Consider the following 20113-nt stretch of genomic DNA (forward strand, 5'->3'; position numbering starts at 1 on the left):
AGATCAAAGGCTTCTGCACAGCAAAGTAAACAGTCAATAAAACAAAGAGGCAACCCACAGAATGGGAGAAGATATTCGCAAATGACACTATAGACAAAGGGCTGATATCCAAGATCTATAAAGAACTCCTCAAACTCAACACACACAAAACAGATAATCACATCAAAAAATGGGCAGAAGCCATGAACAGACACTTCTCCAAAGAAGACATACAAATGGCTAACAGGCACATGAAAAAATGTTCATCATCATTAACCATCGGAGATTCAAATCAAAACCACCATTGAGATACCAACTTACACCAGTTAGAATGGCCAAAAGTAACAAGACAGTAAACAAGAAGTGTTGGAGAGGATGTGGAGAAAGGGGAACCCTCTTACAGTACTGGTGGGAATGCAAGTTGGGGCAGCCACTTTGGAAAACAGTGTGGAGATGCCTTAAGAAATTAAAAATAGAGCTTCCCTATGAGCCTGCAATTGCACTACGGGGTATTTACCCCAAAGATACAGATGTAGTGAAAAGAAGGGTCATCTGTACCCCAATGTTCATAGCAGCAATGGCCACAATCGCCAAACTGTGGACAGAGCCAAGATGCCCTTCAACAGAGGAATGGATAAATAAGATATGGCCCATATATACAAAGGAATATTACACAGGAATATTATACAAAGGAATATTACACCTCCATCAGAAAGGAAGAATACCCAACTTTTCTATCAACATGGATGGGACTGGAGGAGATTATTCTAGTGAAATAAGTCAACAGAGAGAGTCAATTATCATATGGCTTTACTTACTTATGGAGCATAAGGAATAACATGGAAAACATTAGGAGAAGGAAAGGAAAAGTGAATTAGGGGAAATCAGAGGGGAAGATGAATCATGAGAGACTGTGGACTCTGAGAAACAAACTGAGGGTTTTAGAGGGGAGGGATATGGGGGGGATGGATGAGCCTGGTGGTGGGTATTGAGGAGGGCACGTATTGCATGGAGCACTGTGTGTGGTGCATAAACAATAAATCTTGGAATACTGAAAAAATTAAATTAAATTAAAACCATAGATATAGGGCGCCTGCGTGGCTCAGTGGGTTAAGCCGCTGCCTTGGGCTCAGGTCATGATCTCAGGGTCCTGGGATGGAGTCCCGCATCGGGCTCTCTGCTCAGCAGGGAGTCTGCTTCCCTCTCTCTCTCTCTGCCTGCCTCTCTGCCTGCTTGTGATCTCTCTCTGTCAAATAAATAAATAAAATCTTAAAAAAAAAAAACCATAGATATACTTCTGGAGAATATATTTATTATATATTAAATATTCAAACTAAAATTGCTTTTATTTATTTATTTTATTTTATTTTATTTATTTTTATTTCTTTTAAGTGTTCCAGCACCCTCAGTTTGTTTCTCAGTGTCCACAGTCTCTGATGGTTTGTCTCTCCCTCCAATTTCCCCCAACTCACTTCTCCTCTTCGTCTCTCTTTAAGATATAATTTACTACAGAGCTTACAAAAAAGTTACACTTATTTTACAAAAGACTTGGATCTGTACTGTTTTGTTTTACTTAAAACACTATTTCACTTGTCAATGGTTTTTACAATGATCTAAATCTTTCCCTCGACAATAAGACTTTATATGCTTTTTGCTTTTTATTTTTTTATTGAAGTATAAGAGACATATAATATTATATTAGCTTCAGGTGTACAACATAATGATTCGGTATTTGTATAAACTCTGAAATAATTACCATAATAAGTCTAGTTACCATCCACATCATATAAAGTTAACTTTTTTCCTGTGAGGAGAATTTTTAGGATTTATTCCCTTGGCAAGCTCTAAGTATGCACTATAATATTATTGAAGAGAGCTGCTATGCTGTATATTATATCCCCATGACTTATTTATGCTATATTTGGAAGTTTGTATGTCTTGACCTCCTTCACCTATGTCTCCCACCAACAACCCCCCTTCCATCTAATGAACACTACTTTGTTCTTGTATCCATGAGTTTTTTCTTATTTTTTTTTTAGATTCCACATATAAGTAAACTATACAGTACTTGTTTTTCTCTAGCATAATACCCATCCATGTTGTTACAAATGGCAAGATTTCCTTCTTTTTTATGGCTGAGTATTACTGCTTTGTGAGCCTGTGTGTGTGTGTGTGTGTGTTTTCCGTTATCCATTCAGTCATCAATGGATTAATGGGTACTTAGGTTGTTTCCACATCTTGGTTATCATAAATAATGCTTCAGTGAACATAAGAGTCCACATATCTTTTCAAATTTGTGTTTCTGCTTCCTTTAGGTATATACCCAGAAGTGAAATTTCTGGATCATATGGTATTTATATTCTTAATATTTTGAGGAACCTACATACTGTTTTCCATAGTTACTATATCAACTTACATTCCTACTAATAGTACATGAGATTGCCCTTTTCTCTGCATTTTCACCAACACTTGTTATTTCTTGTCTTTTTAATAACAGCCATTCTAACAGATCTGAGGTGGTATCTCACTGTGGGTCTGATTTATATTTCCTTGATGATTAGTGATGTTGAACATCTTTTTATGCACCTCTATGTCTTCTTTGGGAAAACAATGTTTATTAATTCCTCTACCCATGTCTTAATCAGATGGTTTGGTGGGGTTTACTTTAAAGCTATTGAGTTACATGAGTTCTTTATATATTTTGGATATTGACCTTTTCACAGATAGAGGATTCGTAAATATTTTCTCCCATTCAATAGGTTGCCCTTTAGTTTTGTCAATTGTTTTCTTTGCTGTGCAGAAGTTTTTCAGTTTGATGTAGTCCCATTTATTTATTTTTGCTTTTTTTACCTTGTTTTTTTAAAGATTTTATTTATTTATTTGACAGGTAGAGAGATCAAAAGTAGGCAGAGAGGCAGGCAGAGAGAAAGGGGGAAGCAGGCTCCCTGCTGAGCAGAGAGCCCAATGTGGGGCTCAATCCAAGGACCCTGAGATCATGACCTGAACCAAAGGCAGAGGATTAACCCCCTGAGCCACCCAGGCAGCCCCTGTCTTGTTTTTGGAATCTGGTTAAAAAATCATCTCCAAGGCTGATGTCAAGGAGCTTACCTCCTATGTTTTCCCCCCTTGGAATTTTGTGGTTTCACGTCTTACATTTGAGTCTTTCATATATTTGGAGTTAATGTTCATGTATGGTATAAAATAGTAATGTAGTTTCATCTTTTTGCTTACGGCTGTCCAGTTTTCCAAATATCATTTATTGAAGAGATTGTTTTTTCCCATTGTTAATTCTTGCCTCCTAGGTTAATTTATTATATAAGTGTGGGTTTATTTCTGAGCTCTTAATTCTGTTCCATTGATTGGTGTGTCTGCTCCTGTACCAATACCATACTGTTTTGATTACTATAGATTTGTAATATAGTGTGAAATCAGGAAGTCTGTTGCCTCCAGCTTTGTTTTTTGGTTTTTGGTTTTGGGTTTTTTCTTGTTTCCCCGACCCCCAAAGACTGCTTTAATTACCGGAGGGTCTTTTGTTCTTCCATATAAATTTTAAGTTTGTTTGTTCTATTTCTGTGAAAAATCCCATTGGTTTTTTGACAGAGATTGCATTGAATCTATAGTTTGCTTTGAGTGATATGGACTTCAACAATACTACCTATTCTAATCCATGAACATGGTATATCTTTCATTTGTTTGTGTCTTCAATTTCTTTCATCAATATTTTATAGTTTCCAGTGCATAGGTCTTTCACCTCCTTGGTCAAATTTATTCCTAACAATTTGATTCCTTTTCTTTTTATTAGCATACAATGTATTATTTGTTTCAGGGGTACACATCTGTGAATCATCAGTCTTACACAATTCACAGCACTCACCATAGTACATACCCTCTCTAGTGTCCATCACCCAGCCATTCAATCCCTCCTACCCCCCTCCCCTCCAGCAACCCTCAGTTTGTTTCCTGACGTTAAAAGTCTCTTATGGTTTGTCTTCCTCCCTGGTCCCATCTTGTTTCATTTTTCCCTCCCTTCCCCCACAACCCCCCACCTTGCCTCTCAAATTCCTCATATCAGAGAGTTAATATGATAATTGTCTTTCTCTGATTGACATATTTTGCTCAGCTTAATACTCTCTAGTTCCATCCACATTGTTGCAAATGGCAAAATTTTGTTTCTTTTAATGGCTGCATAGTATTCCTGTGTGTGTGTGTGTGTGTGTGTGTGTGTGTGTGTGTGTGTGTATACCATATCTTCCTTATCCATCTATTTGTTGATCGACATCTAGGCTCTTTCCATAGTTTCGCTATTGTGGACACGGCTGCTATAAACATTTGGGTACACGTGCCCCTTCGGATCCCTACATTTGTATCTTTAGCATAAATACCCAGTACTGCAATTGCTGGGTCATAGCGTGGCTCTATTTTCAACTTTTTGAGGAACCGCCATACTGTTTTCCAGAGTGGCCACACCAGCGTGCATTTGCACCAACAATGTAGGAGGGTTCCCCTTTCTCTGCATCCTTGCCAATACCCGTTTGTTTCCTGACTGGTTAATTCTGGCCATTCTGACTGGTGTGAGGTGATATCTCACTGTGATTTTGATTTGTATTTCCCTGATGCTGAGTAATGATGAGCACTTTTCATGTGTCTGTTGGCCACCTGGATTTTACTCTTTTTGATGCAATTGTATATCTTACTAAGTTTCTACTACCTAAAGCAGTAACAAGCACATCTGAACCAACCAAAGCCTTGAAAAAGAAAATGGCAAGGGAGAAAGGGACTTTGTAAAGCCCCATTCATTATGTCTTCCATATTGTCAAGCCAAGAGATTATTTATTCTCAGTTAACTGGAAGTGATTTCAATGAAGAAAAGCATGTAAAGTAAAAAAAAAATGAAAAATAGGGATGCCTGCATGGCTCAGTCAGTTAAGCAGCTGCCTTCAGCTCAGGTCATGATCTTAGGGTCCTGGGAACAAGTCCCACACTGGGTTCCCAGCTCAGTGGGGAGCCTGCTTCTCAGCCTACCTGACGCTCTCCCTGCTTGTGTTCACTCACTCTTTCTCTCTGACAAATAAATAAAATCTTTTAAAAAATTATTTAAAAAATGAAAAACATTGACATTTTACAATAATTTGTAAGAGCCTATTGCCATATTGAATGCTCTCAGTTAACTACATTATTATTGGTAGCAATAGTACTCCGACACATTTATGTGAGACCAATTCAGAAGTCTTTGTTGGGAAAAAAAAATTTCTTTTGAGGTAAAATACCTGGATAGCTGAGTGAGTCCTATAAGAAGCTGATTTCAATGGGACTTGTACCATCTAAAAATCACATCAATAGGCCCCTCACTCACTGTTTCTAATTCCTTATGTATAAAACAAACAAAATAAGAATTTAGTATTTTAGCCATTCCATTTTTTTAAAGACTTTATTTATTTATTTCACAGAATGAGAAAGATCGCAAGTAGGCAGAGAGACAGGCAGAGAAAGAGGGTAAGCAGGCTCCCTACTAAGGAGAGAGCCAGATGTGGGACTCAATCCCAGGACCCTGAGATCATGACCTGAGCCAAAGGCAGATGGTCAACCTATTGAGCCATCCAGGTGCCCCTTAGCCATTCTATTTACTGAAAAGTAACTTAAACATTCTCTGACCAAAATTTTGTGGGGTTTTTTTGTCCTTTTCTTTCTAGGTTTCAAGTGTCCTTGCTTCTTAACCCAATTCAGCTTAAAATATCTGTGTTACCATCATTTTATTTCCAAATTAGATGTTTTATTATTGATGACCTGTAGTTCTCACTATAAAACTTCATTTATTCTTTCAATCATATCTTTTAAACATATCCTTATCACCAGATCAAAGCTTTAAAATGTGTTGCCTATTTTCTTCATGAGATTTCCTTTGTATACCTTATAATTTAAACAAACAAAAAAGCTAAAATTGACTCAAGAAGAAACAAAAAACCTGACAATTTCTATTATTAGATAGCTCAAAGGCTAAATAAGATAAAAATTAGAAAACTGAGGGTACCTGGGTGCCTCAGGCGGTTAAGTGCCCAACTCCTGGTTTCAGCTCAGGTAATGATTTCAAGGTTATAGAATGGAACCCCAAGGCGGGCTCTGCACTCAGCAGCGAGTCTGCCTGACAGTCTCTCTCTCCCTCTCCTTCTACCCCTACCTACTCCACTCACTTTCTCTCTCAAATAAATAATTAAATCGTTCTAAAAAATTCGAAAACTTATTAAGGTAATTCACTATACTGGTCAAATATAGGGGGGAAAAACACGATCACCTAAATAAGAGAATAGAGATTAAAGAATTGAGTATCCAATTGTTCTTTAAAAAGCAAAACATGGAAATTGCACAGAAAGCTAAAAATTGAAATGAAATTCTTAAACTGATGAAGGGCATATGCCTTCTCCCAACCCCGCAATTATACAACAAACATGATACTCAATGATAGGTAAAGCATAAAAAAAGTTCTGTAGAAAATGTGAGATTTCTACATAGAAAATCTAAATAATCTACCAATTAAAATTAATAAGAGTTTAGCAAAACCCCTGCCTATAGAACCAATACACAAAAGTCTATTTAATTTACAGACATCACCAAAAATCAGTTTAAAATGAACACTTTTTAAAAAGTTTAAAATGTTTAAGTTATTAAAATAAATAACAAAATATGTATGAACTCTTTAAAAGAAAATTATAAAATGTTAGTGAAAGCATTTTTAAAAGAGCTAAATAAACTATCTGTCATAATAGGAATATTCAAAATTGTAAAGATGTCAATTCAATTCAAACCAGGCATCAAGAATTATAAATCTTGGAGCACCTGTGTGGCTCAGTCAGTTAAGCATTCGGCCCTTGATTTTGGCTCACATCATGATCTCAGGGTCATGAGATCAAGCCCTGCATCAGGTTCTGCACTGGGCCTAGAGCCTACTTATGATTCTCTCTCCCCCTCTCCCTGTGGCCCTACTCCCTTCTAAATAAAAAAAAGTACTATTATAAATCTAAAATAATTAGTATGATTTAACCAGTGAAACAGAATAGAGAGCCACAGAGCAGATACATACAAATGTGAAAGCTTCTTTAGTGACAGAGCAATTAACAGGGACTGGTTGGGGAAAATAAGGTCTTGTCAGTAAGTGGAGCAATGACAATTACCCATTTTTTGAACCTCTATTTTTTTATTATTATTTCTATTAACATATAATGTTTTATTTGCCGCAAGGGTTGTACTTCTATTTTTTATATAGTATGCAAAAACTATTCCAGATAATAAAACCTAAGTGAGTAAAGCAAAATTATAAAACTTTCTAAAAGTGATATTCAAGAATATTGTTATTGTTTTTTATTTTAATTCCATTATAATTAACATACAGTGTTATATTAGTTTCAGGTGTACATATGATGATAAGAATTGTTTTTAGAATCAAAGAGTAAGGAAGAATTTCTTCACTGAAGTGCAGAAAGTTAAAAAAATTGATAAATTCACCTATATTAAAATTAAAAGGTACTGTTCATTAAAAATTTATTAAATGTTAATAAATGGAAAATATATTTATTTTCCTTATGGAAAATAAAAAGAAAGCTACATATTGAACACACAGAGGCATTTTACAGAATAGGAAGTGTTCAACTTCATTAATAATAGAGTAAATGCTAAAAAAAAAGAAAAAACAATAATAGAGTAAATGCTAATTAAACTCACAAACATTTCACACTTACCACGTTTGCCAAATTAAAATCTCTGTCAGTGGAGTGCAAATTGGTACAATCACCCCAGAAAACATTTTGGCCTTAACTTGGCAAAGTCGAACATGTGCATGCCCTGTAACTTATCAGTTCACATTCCTCAGTACATAACACAATCACATCATGTCCCCTGGTGCGCCTGCGTGAGAGACAGTTCGAGTCATGACAATAAAAATCTACAAACAGCACATATGTCCATCAACCATAGAATGAATAAATATAGTATGGTATACTCAGAGTGTAATTCTATACAGTAACAGAAACAAATAAATTATCCCTAAGTGTATCAACAAAACTATAATGTCAACTATAAATAAAGAGAACAAACTGATGCTGCCAGATGGAAGAGGAGTGGGAGGATGGACAAAATGAGTGAAAGGAAGTGAGAGACCCAGGCTTCCAGTTACGGAATGAATAAACCATTGGAAGAAAAGCCACAGGATACAGAATTAGTCAATGATACTGTAAAAGCATTGTATGGTGACACAGTTGCTACACTGATGGTGAGCATGGCATAACCTACAGAGAAGCTGAATCACTATACCACACTTGAAACTAATGTAACATTATATGTCAACTATACTCAAACAAAAAATAATTTTCAAATGTCAAGTACAAGATCAAGACACAAAGGACTAAATACTGTACGATTCTATTTATAAAGCACACAACTAGATTAAACCAAATAATGTATACATATTTTTGTGGTAAAACCCAAAAGAAAAGAAAAGAACTAATAAACAAAATTCAGAGTGGACCTACCTTGAGGGGAAGAGAAAGGGATGTGATTACATACTTACACACGGGGGCTCCTTAAGTTCTGGAAATGTATCATTTATTAGCTGGATACTGTGCACATGGGTGTTTAATGGCATTATTCTTTAAACTGTATATGTACATAATAAATACTCTTTAAATTCCTATTCTCCAAGTTTAATGAAATTATTCTTTAAACTGTATATGTACATAATAAATGCTCTTTAAATTCCTATTTTCCAAATTAAAGTAATAAATGATCCAAGTAAATTATTATCTAGAAATGTAAAAGCACTTTCAGATCTTGACTACAAGTATTAATGCCAGATACTTCTTACCATAACTGAGTGCTTGACAGTTTGAAGTGCAAGATATGGGAAATTCAAAATGTTATTATTTACACATAGGTATTCAATTATTTAATGAAGGAAAAATATTGCTTGAATAAATTATTATCTTTGTTAATGGATGTATAAATGAGATGTTAACTCATGTCATAGGTTTTTTTTTTTTCATTCGACATGAATGTTTTTATGTTTTTTAAAAATATTTATTTGAGAGAGAGAGAGAAAGCATGTGTGCACAGGTGAGTATGCAGGGAGGAACCAAGGGACAGGGAGAGAAGCAAGCTTCCTGCTGAGTGTGGGAATGCAGGGCTCAGTCTCAGGAATGTGAGATCATGACCTGAGCTGAAATTAAGAGCTAGTTGCTTGACTGACTGAGCCACCCAGTCATTCCTAATGTTTTTAGTTTTTCAGTCATGCCATAAATATATACACAAACGTGTTTAGGTAAATATGTATACATAAAAAATAAATTTGCCATAAAAGTACCACTCTGCTCTACAGACCTAGTTATGCTGAGGGTCAAATCACGTTCTATTTCTATTTGTCATCCAATCATTCATTAACAGATATTTTGTAATTAACACAGAAATTATGGTTCAAATCTACCCTCTGCCCTTAATGGGGGACTATTTTTGTTGCAAGTAAAAAAACAAGTCACCTCATATTAGCTTAAGCAATAAAGTGAATGTTCTGGCACCCATAAATGAGAAGTGTTAGGAATCATTGTTGATTCAGGCTCATTATATCCAACAACTCAAATAATGTTATCATCAGGACACTGTTAGCCTGACCCTTTCTCTCTGTTCTCTTTTGCTCTCTAATGTCATTCTTTATTCTCAGGTTGTTCCCACCTCGTAGCAAGATAGCTGTCAGCTGCTACAGGCTGGAAATTCTTCTCTGCAGTCCCAGCAGAAAAGACAACTTTTCCCCAATAGCTGCAACTGAAGGCCAGCAATTTAGTCTCTTTGGGCTGGTTTGGTTCACGTGCTGGACCACGGTGGCCAGGAAAACAAAAACCAAAACAAACAAGGGAAAAAAAGCAGACTTGGTTAACATGCCTTCTTCAGAACCAGAAGTGGTCTCAGCTTGCCAGGCCACATGGATTAAGGTTATAATAGCCCCTTCCCCGAGACACGAGGAGCACTTATCAAAAGAAAGGTGAACAGATCCTGAGCAGACAAAATACAATAAATTTTCCTAATGAGACACACCAAAAGAGAAAAATTCCAAGCTCCTTGCTAGCCACCTTGAAACCATCACTATCCCCCTCCCAACCTGCTCATGTGGCACCCTATACATCCTCCTACTTGTGTATTTACCTATTACATTCATCTGGGCTTAGATTTTTTCCCCTCTCATCTGCAACATAATCTGGGATCTGTATGTTTTTCATTCCATTATCTGATCTTCTAGCCCAGCACCTGGCAAAGAGTAGGTCACTCAATGAAAGTATATGAGTAAAGACACACATCAATGGAAATATCTGGTCTTGCTACTACTCATTATCACTGTCATATCTTGACAAGAGATTTAACAAAAGTCATGTAAAATCCAAAAGATAACAGAGATTGAAGCTATAGTCAAGACTTTCCTTCATGCATTTGTTCCATTTACTCTAATACATTCAGCCTCCAATTTTATCGATCTTTAATTTAGTGTCACTAAGTATTCTGTGTATCGCAGTGAATTTTCGTGTGTGTATTTAAATATTTAATACTGAGCGCAATGAACCTTAGTGTGTGCATGTGTATAAAGCAAATTGGTCCAAAAATATTTGTCACTATATATATGTCACTATATATAATTATTTGATAATTATAATTGATAACATATGATAATTTGTATTATTATACATGTGTTTACTTTCCTAGAACTGTGTTCACCATATCCTTGCTTCCTGCTCCAGAAACGAATGTAGCTCCTTTATGTATGATATATATTTAATTCTGTTCTGCTGCTCCTCCAGCTGGGTTAGCCTCACCAGCGCCACCTATCTTGAGCTATAAACTGTAGTTGCAGGGAACATACCTTACAGTTTGGTGCAGTCTGGGTAAGTTCTCTGCTACTATGGTTTATGGAGATTATGAATCTCTGGGGACTCAGACTATCTCACTTACACTTGTTTCCCTAATCAAGGCTCAGCCATGTGCCTGCCCAAGGGATAAACACATTAATATCTCCATGAATTAAATGGCTCAGTTTAGTTATTTCATGAGGAAGAATTACTGAGAAATGGACTGCCTCTTTCATTTACTGTGTTTTGCTTTCAGAACGTTTGAACTGCCTTTTAACTTGGGTTCTGAAAGTATGGTGGGCTGTTCTCTAAAAACATAAAGTATTACTTTAATAAGAAAAATCCAGAAGAAATCTATCACAGGGGCTATAAGAATGAACTTAGCCACCATCCCTCTCCCTCCATCCCACTGCCTTGCTCCTCCTCAATGACGGCGTGAAAATACAAACTGTCCGTTTCCACTGACTCTTCTTCTTATGACCTCTTGTTCATTACTAATGTTGCTATGGAATCAGTTGTGAACACACCAAAGAAAAATTCTTAACAAATAGAATGTTTACTTTCTGAAATGACACTTCTCAAAGGTTCCTAGCCTTTGATAGGAGTTCTATCACTCCTATATGAATTTCAGAATACTGAGACATATTCTACAACTAACAACATGGAATTATCTGGCTTGAGTTGGCTTTACCAGTATAAGGAGTTTAGTTTATGGACTTAGTTACGGGCAGATTGCCAGCTGTCAATTCATCAAATTCAGATTACAAAGACTAACAGAAGCAGGAAACAAGAATCATCTGATGCCTTCTGGTTAATGTACTATATACAAATTAATAAAATGAAAGTGATTTTAGGGAGAAAAAACAGAGTCATTTACTGTCAAGTTTTCCATGGAAATTTGTTGCAAATAAACTTTAATTGGGTTCTTTATTGTATTTAGTCAGCTATATTTGAAATATCTTCAAAGTGAAGAAGATCATTGACTCACATTTTTAGAAGAAATGATTGAAGAGTAACCTTTTAAAAAAACTCATGAATACAAATGGATTTTAATGGAAGTCTATTATCGCCTCAATGCTTGTATGCAAGGGCATTAATATTAATGAGAGTTAGACATACGCATTTATGAGAGATGAATAGACTCTTACTGTGTTTACTACAGGATTGTTTGGCTTGTCCAGAAACTTGTAGTGCTAACTTAACCACAGTTGCCAATAACAATGAATATAAAGAGGAGAGGTGAACTCTAATATGTAGTATACCTTTTTTTCCCTCCCTCCCTCTCTCTTAAGAATATACCATTTCTTATAGGAAAAGGGAATTTTAAATATGTGCACTTATTGGTTTGTAAAATTTTGCTTCAAGTGACAAGCTCACATCCTGCATAAATATTTAATAAGATAGAAATGAATATGTAGTAGGCTGTTTTTATTCCTCTAAGGGTTAACTTCCATTTCTGTAAATTGGTTTGTACCCTCTTTAAGCTCTCATGTGTCTATGCATCTGGACATTTTCTTTGGCTCTTTCTTGGTGTACTGAGATCACCAGAGATTTGCTGGTAATTGACCTGTTTGGATTGCACATGAGTGGCATCTGTTAAAGGATAATGCAGTCCTGCGGTTCACTATTAAGTGCTGGTCACATTATAAACTTGTGGCCAAACCAGTATAAAGACTCCTGAGACATCATTTTCCTTTAGACAACTTCATTTTGTTCTTACCGTAATCTCCATTATAAATGAAGCACTTTGGTTATGAACAAAGATGTGTGTATCATACAGCTTGTCAGCCCCATGCATGCGGTAATTAGTTATTTAGTCCTTATGGTCTCATTTTCATTCACCCTCTCTTCCTCTCCACAGGCTCCCCACCTCGAGAACAGCAACCACTAAAAATCAATGCAGTTCTTCCCGGGAGAAAAAGGATCAATATAATGTGGAAGTCAGATAAGTTAACCTCTACTACTTACTTAAATGATGAAGACCACCCCCCTAACAACATATCATTTCCATGCGTCAGAATATGGATGGCTCTTAAATTTTTTTCTCTAATGCCCAGATATACCTTTTTTAGTAGAAAACACATGTTAGCACTGTACTTACTTTCCTTTTGTCACATCAACAAATGTCAGTTTGAGCTAAACTTTGCATGGGAAAGCCAGAGGTTAGCAGGTAAACACAGACACTCTCCTGGATAGAACAGAACAGCAAAATTTCTGATCTACGAATTTAAGAATGGGAACTGAAATATAATACTATGCAGCCGGCAATAATCTAAAGGCTAATTAACTGTACATGAAGAGAAGGGAAGCACTCTTATAATATAGGTAAACTAAATTCAGTTCAAATTTTAAAACACCAATAATAACATCAGTTTAAATGAAACTGATATTTTACCATATTTTAATAAATTAATCTGTAAGATTTTGAAAGCACAACACTTAAAATTACTGATAATTGCTAATTAATAATAATAACCCTCTGTGAATTATATGGAAGATAAGAAGCATTCTTGCCAGCCTTCTAGCAAGAAAAGGGACTTTTCTCTTTAAGGAGATGGTAATGATCAGAACACCTAACAGAGGCTCTGAAGGACCTTGGGAATGATCCAGCAGATAACAGGAGTTGGGAAAGATGAGTTAATTACCTGTGGGCTTCCTACTTGCTGGGAGATTGAAGTTCATATTACAATGTCCACAATCACGTGTTTGCACCTTGGAATATACTATTGTGGTTTTATTGCATATTTAGGGCAGAGGTCCATCTTTTTAAAGGGGTTCCCCCAGGGAGCATCTGGGACCAGGTCTGTCACAAACATCTTTGTTTGTCAATACTCTCCATGTCTATTTGTGATGGCAATTATATCACGGTTACATGTTTAACTCATACTACAATGCTCATGTTCTTAGAAAAGAGTAATTCACTCATTTTGTGAGATTGATCTTCCACATAAGATCCACCAACATCACGTGACCAACCTCTGGTCAGCAGAGAAAAGGTAACTAGAAGCCCAATCCAGTTTAAAGCTTCATATGATCCAATGAGTCAGACAGTCCTTTCAGGTACTATATCATCTCTCACGGATAAAAATGCTCATCAGTCAGATAGCCTCTCTTCTCTCCTCTACCCCCAATCTTCTCTTTACTGCCATGTCTGGATTTATCAGAGGAAAACTGTACATGATATTTTGGCATTGATTATGGGAGCGTAGTCCTCTTATTCACACAGGGCCCCTGTATTTTCTTCAACCTTTTCCGGTGACTGGACATCCTGCTGACATGCTGCCATGTTTGCGACTGCCATTCTGTTCTCTCTCTAGACTTGGACGAATTCCAGACAAATGCCCTGGCTGACCTTAGCTACTTCCATAGCCTCCTGACATTGGACTTTAACTTAGTTCACTCCTGGTCACATACTAAGTTGTCTGTTCCACAGTGCTCTTTACAAAGTCACCTTGCCTCACCATGGCTGACACTGATGCCTCTGTCAAGATACCCAATCAGAAATACCAGTCCATTCCATACACAGAGTCTGAGAGTGTGTGGGAAACAAAGTCCCAGCACATCCACCTGCCTGACCAGACTCTGCCAGCAAGTCTATTTAGATTTGGCTGTCCCTTGTTGCTATGAAGTGCCATTGAAGACAAACACCTCTCCCACTTCTGACCCACTAAGTTGCCCTTATTTATTTAAATGACTTCCCTTTCTGACTTTAGAAATTAGAATGCATGCTGCTCAGACACATGAAAAAGTGCTCCACATCACTCAGCATCAAGGAAATACAAATCAAAACTACAGTGAGTTACCACCTCACACCAGTCAGAATAGCTAAAATTAACAAGTCAGGAAACGACAGATGTTGGCAAGGATGCGGAGAAAGGGGAACCCTCCTACACTGCTGGTGGGAAGGCAAGCTGGTGCAACCACTCTGGAAAACAGCATGGAGGTTCCTCAAAAAATTGAAAATAGAGCTACCCTATGACCCAGCAATCACAGTACTGGGTATTTATGCTAAAGATACAAATGTAGGGATCCGAAGGGGTACATGCACTCAAATGTTTATAGCAGCCATGTCCACAATAGCCAAACTACGGAAAGAACCTAGATGTCCATCAACAGATGAATGGATAAAGAAGACATGGTACACACACACACACACACACACACACACTGGAATATTATGCAGCCAGTAAAAGAAATGAAATCTTGCCATTTGCAACAATGTGGATGGAACTAGAGGGTATTAAGCTGAGCAAAATAAGTGAATCAAAGAAAGACAATTATCATATGATCTCTCTGATATGAGGAATTTGAGAGGCAGGGTGGGGGTCTTGGGGGTACGGAAGGAAAAAAATAAAATAAGATGGGATTGGGAGGGAGACGAACCCTAAGAGACTCTTAATCATATGAAACAAACTGAGGGTTGCTGGGGGTTGGGGGGTAGGGATGGGGGGCTTGGTTATGGACACTGGGGAGCATATGTGCTATGGTGAGTACTGTGAAATGTGTAAGCCTGATGATTCACAGACCTATACCCCTGGGGCAAATAATACATTATATGTTAACAATAAAAAATGATTTTCTGATTAAGGCAAAAAAAAAAAAAAAGAAGAAGAAGAATTCATGTTGCTTCTCTTGTTTTCCTACCTCGCTCTTTCTTCTGCAGGAAAAAAGTAAGCTTCCCTCTCTCCTTTTTCATGGGACCTCCCTTTTACAAAATGTCATGGTCTCACAGATAGCATCCTAAAAAAGGAGTTAGAGAAATTCAGATGTCCTTTCTTAAGGCACTATTGTCCACACTGCTACTGTTCTGAAGCAAAATTATATTTTCTTTAAGAGTAGCAGCTAATTATTACCTAATTCTTTTTCTTTATAATCCTTCTGTAACAAATTTCAATCTACTCTTAAGCAGAATAATGCTTTCAAAAAGGCAAAGTTATATTAACAATTTTCAAAATACTTATGTATGTAAATTATACAAAGTAATACAAATGAAGTTTTAATAATCAGTTAAAACTGTAAATATGTCTTATTTGATTAAAGTTATCATTTTGTTTTATTAAATATGTTAAGTGGTTATATGATTTTTTTTTTTTAATTTATTTGACAAAGAGAGATCACAAGTAGGCAGAGAGGCAGGCAGAGATAGAGGGGGAAGCAGGCTCTCTGCCAAGCAGAGAGCCCAACATGGGGCTCGATCCCAGGACCCTGAGACCATGACCTGAGCCAAAGGAAGTGGCTTAACCCACTGAGCCACCCAGGCGCCCCAGTTATCTGATTATTAATGGAGATTGAAAATGAGAAAATAATATTTGATGTTCATTTTCAATTCTTGCTAATTTTGTCATCAGATTATTTTTAAAGAATCAAAATACAGCATTTTTAAAATTGGTTGAGTTTAAATAAACTTTTCTTATAGCTTCTTCCACTACCTCAGGAGATTATGCTAAGTGAAATAAGTCAAGCAGAGAAAGACAATTATCATACTGTTTCACCTATTTGTGGAATATAAGGAATAGCATGGAGGACATTAGGAGTTGAAAGGTAAAAATGACAGGGGAAAATCAGAGTGGAGATCAACCATCAGAAACTATGACTCCAGGAAACAAACTGAGGGTTTTAGAAGAAAGGGGACTGGGGGATGGGTTAGCCCGGTGATGGGTATTAAGGAAGGAACATATTGCATGGAGGAGCACTGGGTGTTATATGCAAACAACGAATCATGGAACACTACTTCAAAAACTAATGATGTGGTTGGAACATATGCCTCTGTCAAGATACCCAATCAGAAATACCAGTCCATTCCATACACAGAGTCCGAGAGTGTGTGGGTGACTAACATAACATAATGAAAAAAATTTTTAATAAAAAAAATTTCTTCCACTATATCTTCAACACAGAATATTTATATTGTGAATTCCTTACTCTTACACAGTGTCACAATGTGATTTGACCTTCATTTAGCGTGAACATAATTATAAACACAAATGCTAGCCTGGGCACTAAATCTGCATAATTCTAGATTATCTAGATTATGCCTCTTTAGTTCCTCTATGTTATTTTTTAAATAAAAATTCTAAATGTAAAATTCCTTGCCAGGAACTCATAGGTCCCAACAAAAAATAAGATATTTATTTAAACTTCAACATTAAAAAAAGAACCTGTATTGAGCTTCTATCACTTTTCAGGCATTAACTGATATTTTAATATACATAATTTCATTTATTCTCCACATGAGCTTGATTTTATTATCTTCATTTTAGAGAAATTCAGCAAATTCAAATGACTTACATAGTAAATGGCAAAATGATAAACAAACACAATCTTTCAGATGTCAAATACCTTGTTTTTATATCACTATACATTGTTTCATATTAAATCATATCCATACATGATATTACTATAAGTAGAATATAAAAAAATAGCTATTTTACTATATCTTCATGTAGAATATATTTATATACAGACCCAATGATTAAAAGATCCTCTACAAAGACCCAATGATTAAAGTTGTGATGCTTAAATTAGGAATCAATATAGAGTCAGAGAATGTTATGTCCAAATTAATAAAATAGCAAACAGCATTGTGAGTTACATAAAGCTTCCAACAACATAATCTTAGCCCCTGAAATTTGAACCAAAGACATCCTGCATAAAATAAATTTATAAAATCCTTAACCTTGCTTGATTAAACAAAACACCTTATTTAAAAGTCTCAGGAAGGGGCACCTGGGTGGCTCAGTGAGTTGGGCATCTAACTCTTGGTTTCCACTCAGTGATGATCTCAGGGTCATGGGATCAAACCCCAAGTCGGGCTCTGGGCTCAGTGCAGAGTCAGCCTGTCCCTCTCCCTCTGCTCCTCCCCACTTGCGCACTCTCTCTCTCTCTCAAATAAATAAATAAATCTTAAAAAAAAAAAAAAAAAAGGTCTAAGGAATCTATACCATATACTTCTACCACCTTTTTTAACAACATGAATCATAGTTTAATGCCAACTTCCAACTTTTACAGTTTGACAGAACCATTGGAATAGGTTTAAGATAAATTTAGTAAGTTTTTTCTTAAACAGAGAAAAACATCTTAAAGTCTGCCCACTAATCACTTTTTAAAAGCATATTATTTGTGCACCACAAAATATTTTTAAAATTCTGTTCTCATTAGGGAGGAGTTAAGATGGTGGAGGAGTAAAGGGACCCTAAGTTTGTCTAGCACCTGGAACACAGCTAGATAGTTATCAAATCATTCTGAACAGCCAAGAAATCAATGGGAAGTCTGAGAGAACAAAAACTGCAAGTCTATAAATAGAAAAGCGACCACTTTTTGAAAGGCAGGTGGTGCAGAAGTTGACTTGGGGTTGATACAGCTGTGGATATAGCAGCAGTGAGGGAGGCCACTTATGGAGGATACCACACAGTAGTATAAGCAGCAGAGTGCAAAATCTGAGCTTTCAGAAGCCTGCTACCAATGGGGGACATGCCTGGCTTAAAGATGCTCAGGTGCTAAAGCAGGTGGAACAGCAGGTGTGAATACCAGGTGAGATAGCATGGTCTGAGGATCCCGGGGTCACAAAAAGAACAGGAAGAGCCTAAGTGCTGCACTGTTCCCAAGCATAGGAATAGGAAACTCAGCTGAGAGCAGTCTGTCTTGGTGCTGGCTTTCTGCTGTATTTTTCCATAAAGTACAAACTGCTATGTGGTCAAACGACTGCTTTCCTGAGACTAGCCAGCAAAGAGCAAAAGCTTGGTGAGACCCTCCTGGAGGAATAGTGCAAGTGTGTGCCACAGGAGTACCTAAAATTTAGAGTTCTGAAACTCAGTCACACACCTCAGATTAAAACAAAACAAAACAAAAACCTCAGACATAGGCCAGGCAAAAGCAAGGTTCTGATGGAAACTGGGGTCACATGAACAACTGACTGTTCTTCTGTGACAGCTCACTGAAGAATGCAGGGCATGAACTTTCAGCTCAGAAGCTAGAGAGCAGAGCACCATCATATTCATCCAGCCCATCAGCATTGAAAGCCTTCAGGGAGCAAAACAGCACCACCTAGTGGAGGACAGTGCTATTGATACCAAGCCCCGCCCCCCTGCGCCTTGGAGGTTCATTTCCATCAGGGCAAGTCCACCTGAGAATCTGCACAACAGAACCCTCCCCCAGAAGACCAGCAAAAACAAATCACTGGCACTAAGTACACTAATTATAGAATCCTGCAAAGTTTCAATGCTAGGAGAAATAGGATCTAGCTTCCTTTTTATTTTTAATCTTTATTTTTTATTATTGTTGTTTTTCATTTATTTTATGTTTTCAATTCCTTTTTAAAATATTTTATTATTTTTTAATTTTTATTTATATATACTATATGTATATTTTTTTGTTTACTTTCATTTTATTTTATTTATTTATTTATTTATTTTTGATTTGGGGAACTAGATTCTTTTAACAAGCAGACCAAAATACATCCAGGATCTAGTTATTTTGTTTTGGGGGTTCTTTGTGTTTTTGTTTTGTTTGTTTGTTGTTGTTGTTGTTGTTTCTCTTTTTTTCTTTTCTGGACAAAATGACAAAATGGAGAAATTCACCTCAAAGGAAAGAACAGAGGTAGAACTCACATCCATGGATTTAACCAATACAGATGTAAGAAAAATGTCTGAAGTAGAATTTAAAACAGTGATTGTAAGTATACTAGTTGTGCTTGAAAAAAGTCCAGAAGATATTAGAGAATCCATTACTGCAGAGATAAAAGGACTAAAATCTAGTCACACCAAAACTGAAGATACTATAACTGAGATGCAATCCCAAGTGGAGTCCATGAAAATGAGGATGGGCAAAGCAGAGGAGCAAACCAGTGATAGAGAAGATAAAATTATGGAAAATAATGAAGCTGAAAAGTAAAGGAAAAGAAAGGTAATAGAACATGAAGGTAAACTTAGGGAACTCGGTGACATATTAAAACATAATTACATATCATAGGAGTCCTTGAAGATGAAGAGAGAGAAAAGAGGGTAGAAGATTTCTTTCAACGAATTAAAGCTGAAAACTTCCCTAATCTGGGAAAGAACACAGAGAGCGAAATCCAAGAAACATAGAGAACCCCCCATTAAATTCAACAAAAGCTAACGATTGCCAAGGCCTATCATAATCCAATTCTCAAAATATACAGAAAAGGAGAGCATCCTGAAAGCAGCGGGGGGGGGGGGGGGGGGGGGGGGGGCCGGGGGGAGTCCTTAACCTACAAGGCAAGACAGATCAGGTTCACAGCAGAT

Source organism: Mustela nigripes, chromosome 10 (assembly GCF_022355385.1).
Source record: "Mustela nigripes isolate SB6536 chromosome 10, MUSNIG.SB6536, whole genome shotgun sequence".
Classification (NCBI taxonomy): Eukaryota; Metazoa; Chordata; class Mammalia; order Carnivora; family Mustelidae; genus Mustela; species Mustela nigripes.